Genomic DNA, 9,112 nt, shown 5'->3' on the forward strand with positions numbered 1-9,112 from the left:
GTCAGCTCTTTGGATATCCCTCAAAGTCCAGGAGATCAAAGCCTTTTTCTACAAACAAGAAAAGGGGCTGATAGACAGGGCCTTTGGTACCCAAGAGGGCCCTTCAGGATCCAGCTCACTTTCAATCCCCCTTTCCTTTGATAGTCCTCAATCCTGAGGGGAAAAGGGTGGGACACGGAAAAGTTTTGGTTGGAGAGGTCAATTATAAAGTCAGCAAGGGATTTTAGGAAGGCTGGGTTTCAAAACACAGACACAAACCCTCAGTCAGCGCCTCGATCGCTTCTCTCTTCAGAGATTTAATAGCACTGACTGCCAAAGGGCTTATGACTAAAGCCAAGCCTCACCAGTGACTGAACCCAAAAAAACCGCCTGAAGGCCTCCCATTGGCCTCGCAGGGCCCCACTCCGGATCGACGTCCCAAACACTACCCACCTGACACTGAGATTCTCAAGGCTCCGGGCAGCTACCAGAGGCTGAATTCACTTCCAAAATGATTCCCATTACCATCTTGTCGAGCGCAAGTCCCCCTCTCTGGCTGTCGCTAGGGACGCTTCTGATCCGGCGCCTTTTGAGGTCTTGGAGTTCTGGCCTGCCGCCCAGCTCTATGACGTAACGAGACCACGCCCACTGCAGCGATGCGAGAGGAAAGGGTCATCGCAGAGGCTAGGGCTTAGAGCGGGAACTGAAATCAGTGTGGGACACTTCTTTCCCTTTCCCTCCTTGTTGTCGGTCAAACGCACCATGCTGAACAAGTTTTGAGAGGCTGGACCCTATCCAAGACCGTGGCGGCGCGGGCTGGATTCTATTTTGCTTTCTGGGGCATACGGAGACATGGCAGCGCCCGCCAGCACCACGCAGAAGCACTATGGGGGCGGCCATCTTGCAGGAAGTGCAGTTCCGTACGGCGGAAAGACACGAGGAGCTAGCGTTAGGAGCCGCCTTTGGAATGTCAATGAAGTTTGTAGGAGTGAAGACACGTTATAAACGCGGCTGTCAAAGACAGGGTGAAATCTGGAAAGGAGGTGGAGCGGGGATGGAGAATGAGTAAGGTCGGTTTGAGACCTGTTGAAGGGGCGGAGCCGCCGATGCTGAAGAGCCCAGCACTGTAAACACATATACCGGGGGCTGGGAATGTGGCTGTTTGCAACTGCGAACCGAGAGGGGCGAGGCTTAAAAGAAATGCAAATATTTCCTTAGAAAACAAAGGGCAATTCCGAATAATTACATGGTGATATAAAGTATTTCAGTGTTTGGCATCATTCCCAATAAAACACTTAAATATTAGCCATTATTTTACACAGAGGGGTAGTAGAGGATATTATCTGTACATCCTTTCTAGAGGGCAATTTAGAAATTATCTATACAATTTAAAATTTTCACTCTCATTGATGCAGAATTTCCAATGCTAGGAATTTTTGTTTGGTAATTTTTTTTTTTTTTTAAACTAGGAATAACCTGAGTGTACAATCAGCAGGTGAATAGTTTGGTAAATTAAACGATCTCTTCAACAGAACAGTCTACAGTAACCTTTAAAAAGCCAGTTATAGGGACTTCCTCTGTGGTCCAGTGGTGATGACTATGCTTCCAGTACAGCCCTGCGGGTTGATCCCTGAACCAGGAACTACAATCCCATATACCATGTGGTGTGGCCAAACTGAAAATAATATAAATAAAAAAGCCAATTATGGAATTACCTGTATTTTTTAAGTGACTTATTGAAAGGATGAAATATTGACCTCCAGAACAGCATTCATCATAATATGATCCTACGGCAAACATGACTAAGCATTTCAAAAATTTGAAGGGATTAAGAAAAACTTAAAAGTTTGATTATATTTGGGGTATGGACTTGGAGATGGAATCTTCACTAAACTCAAAGATTAACATAGCATCACAGCATACATACTGCCTGCTCCAGTCTGGAAGCTCCTCAAAGTGCACAACTGTAAAATGTAAGCCCTCTCCCTTCCAGATTGAATTTTCCCTTGTTTTGTTTCTCATCTAGCAGTTACTACTACACAGTAAATCAAGAATGGAGATGTGTTACCTGGATTGTAGGTTGATGTGAAGGTCAGAGGATCAACCCAAAATATAACCTGTGTCACCATCACACTGGCCACTGATTCCTGTTAATACCATCTCAAAAATAACCCCAGAATCACTCCCTGTGCTCACCCTCATTGCTTTACTCCGTTCATATGAATTATTACTGAATTTGCCCACCACACCAGCCTCAGAAGTGAATGCTTCTCCAACCACCTCTTTTCCCATACTGCAACCATCTTTGTTATTATACCCTCCACAAAACCCTTAATTAGTTTACTGATAACAGACTAAAGCAAGATCTCAAGAGAATGCTTTTAAGGCTATCTAGAGGCACACACTGAACAGATTCTCCATTATCATCTTCATTACTCCCTGCCTCCCACTTAATTCTTCCACTACTCTGCTTACTTCCAAGACCTTGTGGTCTCATAGGCTACCAAGAATTTGTGAATACTTTCCCTCCACTGAAGTCCTTGGCACACAGGAAGCAATGAGAGAATATTAGTTACTATGGCTGTTCTCTCATGAGTCATCTTAGTTGTTACTTCTTCAGATAGCAGTCAGGGACACCTTCCACGCCAGTCTCAAAAACAATCATACATTAAATATAAAATTGCAACTACATTGTGGTACTAACAATAGAAAGTACAAAAGGCATCCAATAGAGAAAAAGACAACATGTCAATACAAGAGATGACTGAAGATCATTATCTTTCTAGACCATCATGCTGACTTGACTGCCCTCCAAAAGGTACTATGAATTCCTCAGACAGAAACTCTGTAATATTTTTGTATCTCCAGTTCTCAGAAAACTTGAATGGGTTTCAATAATGGACTGAATTTTCAAAGCAAGGTAAGAGGAAGGAATAAGCAGTGGTACCATGGCAGTCAATGAAGAAGGAAAAACTTGAGAATCCATAGAAATTTTAAAAGTCTAAGCCAAGCAAATCAAGACTCTAGATGAAATAAATCAGTATGAAATCCAGAGGTGAAAACATGAATATTTTCCTCTAAATGATTAAGTCATGAATACTAACATAGGAGAGGAATCCTCAGAGGCTCTGTTGAGATACTGTCAAAGTTTAGAAACTAGAAGATGAGTCACCATAACACGATTTTAAAGGTGTGAGGCCTTCACAGATATAAGAATTTACTTCTTTTCTACCTGGATGTTTCTCATTCACTTACTTGGATCATAGATATTTCCCCTTTCTATCCATGGTTTGTCTCCTTCCTTCAACTTGAAGATTTCAATTGCTTTGGGACTTTGATACCCTATTCACAAAAAAATAACATACTGTTTAGCAAAATCTTTGGGCATGAAATCTAAACACTGTTCAATGATCCCATTTATATTAACAGATTATGCAGCTACACCTTGGAAGTAGCTTTCCTCTTGGAGTAGCAAAAACTTGAGAATCCATAGAAAGGAAAAAAGCAAAAATCTAAGCAAAACAAATCAAGATCCTAGATGAAATAAATCTGTCTGAGGCCTAAGGGGAGACTAAGAATCTATCATTTATAAAAATTCAAGTCATACGTATGGGTCAACAAACTCTGGTTGGTGACTATAACTAAGACATTAGACATTCATTTGTTGGCAAAGTAATGTCAAATGAATGTTGCAAAGTACAATAAAGCAAAGCACAATAAAATGAGCTGTGTTTGTGTAGAAATATTACCCAAAGAGGGAATTCATTGGCAGTCATGTGATTAGGACTCCATGCTTCCACTGCAGTGGGCATGGACCGGACTAGATCCCTGGTCAGGGAACTAAGATCCCTTGCAAGTTGTGTGGTGGAGCCAAAAAAACCAAATTGAATTGAAGGTTTGTGGCAGCTCTGTGTAGAGCAAATCTGTTGGCACCATTTTTTCCAACAGCATTTGCTCACTTTGTGTCTTTCGCATATTTTGATAATTCCCTCAATATTTCAAACTTTTTCATTATTATTATGTTTGTTATGCTGATTTGTAATCCATGATCTTTGATGTTACTTCTACAAGTCACAGAAGGCTCAGATGATGATTAGCAATTTTTAATGAGAAAGTATTTTGAAATTAAGATATGTACTATGTTTTAGACATAATGCTACTGCACACTTAACAGACTACAGTCTTGTGTAAACATAACTTTTATACGCTCTGGGAAACAAATTCATGTCACTAACTTCATGCAATACTTGTATTGTGGAGGTCTGGAACTGAACCTGGAATATCTCTGAGCTATGCCAGTACAGATAACCCCATATTTGTCCTCTAACCAAAATCTTCTCCAAATTCCTCTTTCCAGTTGAGTTCTTTATGCCTGTACTAAGATACCCACCTCAGAATGGTTGTGTCAAAATACGGATTTTCCTACATTAAAAATCTGTCTCCCTGGTGTTCCTCAACAACACCAGTACCATTGAGAACACCCAGTCTCATGGGAGGAGGGCCCTGACTAAGAAAATCTCAGAAATGTCACCTTGTTTGTTACATAGGAGGGATTTAGCTAGAGGTCACTGCTTGCCAGTTATTCACTTGAAACTTTGTGCTGAGTCAGGACCCTGGAGGATGAACAATTACTATCCCCCTTCCCCCCCTCCCCCAGTTTCTCCCCCGACTGCTCTCCTCTCACTTCCCCCTCTCCACCCTGGAACTCTTCTTCCACTCTCTGAGGAGAATATATGGCTGGCTGCTGCTAGAATGCGTGAGGACATGGGATGAAGATGATTCTGAGACTGGACAAAAACTGAAAACACCAACTGTTTTCTCTGCAGCAGGGAGACAAACAGGAAAAAGCAAGGCCCATCTCCATCTTCATTCTGCCTATCTGTTCTTTTTAGTGTCCCCACATTGGCAGAACTTATTATGAAGCTGCCTATGAACCATCATCAGGTGAGTTATGGAGTCATCCCCTAGCAATGAAGAAGAGTCCTTCTCTATCAAACTACACATTAAGGACTTCCTTGGCAGTCCAGAGGTTAAGACTCCATGCTTCCACTGCAAGGGCATGGGTTTGATCCCTGGTCAGGGAAGTTCCACATGCCATAGGGGGTGCAGCCAAACAATGAAAACACACACACACACACACACACACATTAAGGGTGTTAATATGATGGAAAATGAGGGTAGTTTTACGTCAACAAGTTTCCAAATTTCCACTGCAATCACAAGCTTATCTCCTTTATGAGATTGGCTGCCTTTCTGCTAAAGGTTCTACACATTCCATGTATCCATAGACATTTATTTCTGACACATGATGAGGAACAATGTTATTAAAAACCTTATTGTTTTCACTAGTGTGCAAATTAGAAGGTGACATGGCAGGTTGGGGGTGTTCAGATCCTGCACATTCCAAATAAAGGCCTGGCTTTTGATCCGCACCTGAGAGGGAACCTCTAAGCCCTTGGAACAGCCTGCCTGCCAAGAGCATCTTTGTATACCTGGGATTTGAACCATGTCATACAGTTTATGCCAGCAATGATTTTTGGTGAACACTTGCTATTGTTTGCCTGGGGGTCTCTTGGCCATGCTGTATTGGTTTGACTTCAAGAAGGCTAGAGCTTGAAAAGCTAAAGTCAGTCATGTGGTTTCTCCATGCTGGCATAAGGAGCACCCTTACTGACCCCTCAAGTCCCTGGGTACAAAGGCTCAGGTGAGTTTCTCTGGTTGGCAATATGCACATGAGTTGTCACATCATTGCTGGCAGAATTACTCGGAGTCCATACAACTCCACTGGGAGCACAATGGATGTACCTGGTTTCTCCTAAAGTCTGCCTTAAGCACCTTTTAGTCTTGCTAATCTGTAACTTTTCACTGTCATAACTTGTAATCATAAGTATATCAGCTTTTGAGTTTTTCTTTTTCTTTTTTTTCTTTTTGAGTTTTTGAGGTTTTGGCGGGGTTTTTTAGTTTTTAAGTCAGTGCTTTCAGAGAATAATCAAACATGAGGGTGGTCTTATGGACTGGACATATTTGCCTTCCCCAAATTTCTTTCTGATGTGAATTTATGATGCTTTTAAAGTGAAGCTTGCTACAGTTCAACCTACTAAGAGCTGCTGATGTTTAATGAGACATATCTTTGTACTGGGCTGTCCTAGTGGCTCAGATGGTAAAGAATCTGCCAGCAATGGGAGAGACCCAGGTTTGATCCCTGGGTTGGGAAAGTCCTCTGGAGAAGGGATTGGCAACCCACTGCAGTAATCCTGCCTGGAGAATTCCATGGACAGAGGAGCCTGGCGGGCTGCAGTCCACGGGGTCACGAAGAGTCAGCCACAACTGAGCGACTAACACTGACTGACTGATTGACCTTTCCACTATCGCTACATTCATTAGCATTCTCTCAGTGACAGTTTTCAACTACATAAAAAGCTAAAATTTGCTCCAAAGACTTGTCCATATTGAATGCACTCCTCCTTACATGTTTCCTGTGACATAAAAGACATAATTGGTGACTGAAGGCAGTACCACATTAACAACATTCATGAGGTTCCTCTCCTGTGAAAACTCTCTGCCATCTCCTGAAGGGACACGTCCGGCCACAGGCTCTCCCACAAGAACCACATTCCCCTGGGCAAGGAGCCCATGGATGTTTAGTGACGCCTGCACTGCCATAGCAGGCCCCTGCACTGTCAGTGCCTCAAGAGAGGTTTTCTCCTGTTTGGGTTCTGTGGTACATGAGTCATGGCTCTCTAAAGAATCCTTTTCCACCTTGACTGAATCGACACCTTTCTCTATTGTATGAGTTCTCTTATGTTTAGTGAGGGAGGATTTGTGGCAGAAGGCTTTCCCACAGCTGCTGCACCCATGGGGTTTGTCTCCCATATGGACTCTCTGGTGTCTGCTAAGTATGGACTTCGTGGAGTAGATTTTCCCACACACATTGCATTTGTGGGACTTCTCCTCTGTGTGACCTCTTTGATGTCTAATGAGACTTCTGAAAATAGGCTTTTTCCACACTCACTGCATTCATAGGGAGGATTTCCAGTGTGAAATGCTTGATGTGCAACGAGTCATGGCTTGTGATTGAAGGCTTTACCACACTCTTTGCATCTATAGGGCTTCTCTCCAGTATGAGTTCGCTGATGTATAAGGAAGTTACCCTTCTGGATGAAGCCTTTCCCATATTCACTGCACATATAGGGTTTCTCTCTCGTGTGAGTTTTCTGATGTACAAGGAGCTGAGACTTCCTGGAGATGGTTTTCCCACACTCACTGCACGCATGGGGTTTTACTTCTCGTTCAACTTGCATGTGTATATTAAGCTCTGCCTTCCTGCAGAAGGCTTTACCACATTTAAGGCATTTATAATGGCTTCTCTCCTGTATGTATTCTCTGGTGTACAGTTAGTTGAGACTTTTTGATGGTTTGACCACATTCCATACATTCTAGACAACAACCTAATGTTGACATACATTAGACATTAGACATTTGCCAACAAATTGGAATGTTGAATGTTGGCAACAAATGAATGTCAAATTCTAGAGCCTTCTCTAGCCAAAAACTTTCTCAAGGTCTGCCTATTGACCAGACTCTTCTCTGCTAAGTATAAAAGACCTCAGCCAGATGGACACAACCACTTCCTTCAACATGGCTACAGCCTCCTGTGACAGACTCGGTGGACACAGGCATTTTAGGTCTTGGTCCCACTTAATTGACAGAGAAGAAGCCTAGGCTGCATGGTCAGAGTCCGTACGTGTGCCACACTATTGATGGCACTTGGGGAAATGGAGGCTTCAGAGCTCAGGTGTCCGGCTGAAGAGATCACAGCTTCAAAAGAGAGCACAACTTGGGAAAGAGATTCTCCACAGGTGCTGACCACCATATTGCAGAATCTGGTTTCCTGGCCGTTCATCACGTGACGGGTGGCTGTTCCTGGCTCTCCGGTGGTTTGGAGTTTTGGAGTGTTCTCTGCCGAGTGTTCGCTGCTGAGGCGCTGCGGCGCTGCCAGGCGACCTGATTCGGAAGGTAGACTTTTGAAGCCTATTGTTTCAGCCGCGTCAGTGAGAAGACCTGGTAAGAGGAGAGACTTCCGTGGCGTTGCATGTTGTTTTGGTAGGGTCAGTGGCAACAGTCTGTGAGGGTCGAGGAAGCGGGTGTATTGGGTTGATAGGCCTTTTGTTTAGTGGATAATCTGGGACTGTCCAGGAGTGCTGAAATAAGTGATCTGTGCAGGTTTTCATTGTGTGAATCTATGGTTCAGTGATGGAGGGAACGTGGGATCAGCGACGGCATGGTGAATCCGCGGGTTCAAATGTCAGGGCCTGGAGAATGAGGGATGGACGTTTACGAGGTCGCTGATGGGGAAGTCTGTGAGAGCTGTTTGTATGGTAGCTGACAGGACTTAGGGTTTGTGATGGGGAGCCTTGAAGTCTACTATGGGAGAGTGTGGGTATTACTAATGTGGAGGCCTGGGGACCTCATAGAGGTTGAGGATGAGGTATTAGAGGGCAGTGATGGAGTTGTTGAGGAATATTAGGGGCTTGGAGGAGGGTCACTGATGGGTACTGGAGTCAGCATTTAGAACTATTACTGGGGCAGGCGATGGAATGAGATTGGTGTTAGCATATTCTCATGACTGACAGGTGAGCTCATGGAAGTCTTTGCTTTGGGAGGCCTGTGGGGTTCGTGATTGGGGAGGGACTCCCTGGAGATCCTTGGTTTGAGTTTGCAACCTGTATAACCGGAAGGAGCTTTGTGTTGTGACATTCTCCCCGCAGTTCTTCAGCATTTCACCAGCTGTTCCTGTCAAGCCCCTCCTCACACCTACACTTTTGTTCATGTCTTCCTTTGCCTTGATCACATCCCTACAGAAATTTAAAGCATTTTCAAATGATCAGACCTTGAGGAAATCTAAAGTGATATTTGCTTCTATTTTCACACACTATCTCTGTAAGGATTCACAAAAGTAGGAACAGAGGAACTGGGTGGCTGACGGACCTCAGGTGGAAATGATGCCCTTTGTACCTGGTGAATGTTGAACCATGTGGACTATTTCTTTCTTTTTTAAAATATATTTTTAACTGGTATGCTTATGAGATTTTGCCTATTATTGCATAAAAACTGTATATTGCTTGATAAGGAT

At 43.5% G+C, this 9,112-nt stretch overlaps 1 pseudogene; it reads right to left on the bottom strand.

Annotated features, from left to right (window-relative positions):
- Positions 1-6,444: 6,444 nt before the first annotated feature.
- LOC138419605 (zinc finger protein 350-like) lies at positions 6,445-7,410 on the bottom strand (annotated as a pseudogene).
- Between the last annotated feature and the right edge of the window lie 1,702 nt (positions 7,411-9,112).

Source organism: Ovis canadensis, chromosome 14 (assembly GCF_042477335.2).
Source record: "Ovis canadensis isolate MfBH-ARS-UI-01 breed Bighorn chromosome 14, ARS-UI_OviCan_v2, whole genome shotgun sequence".
Taxonomy (NCBI): Eukaryota; Metazoa; Chordata; class Mammalia; order Artiodactyla; family Bovidae; genus Ovis; species Ovis canadensis.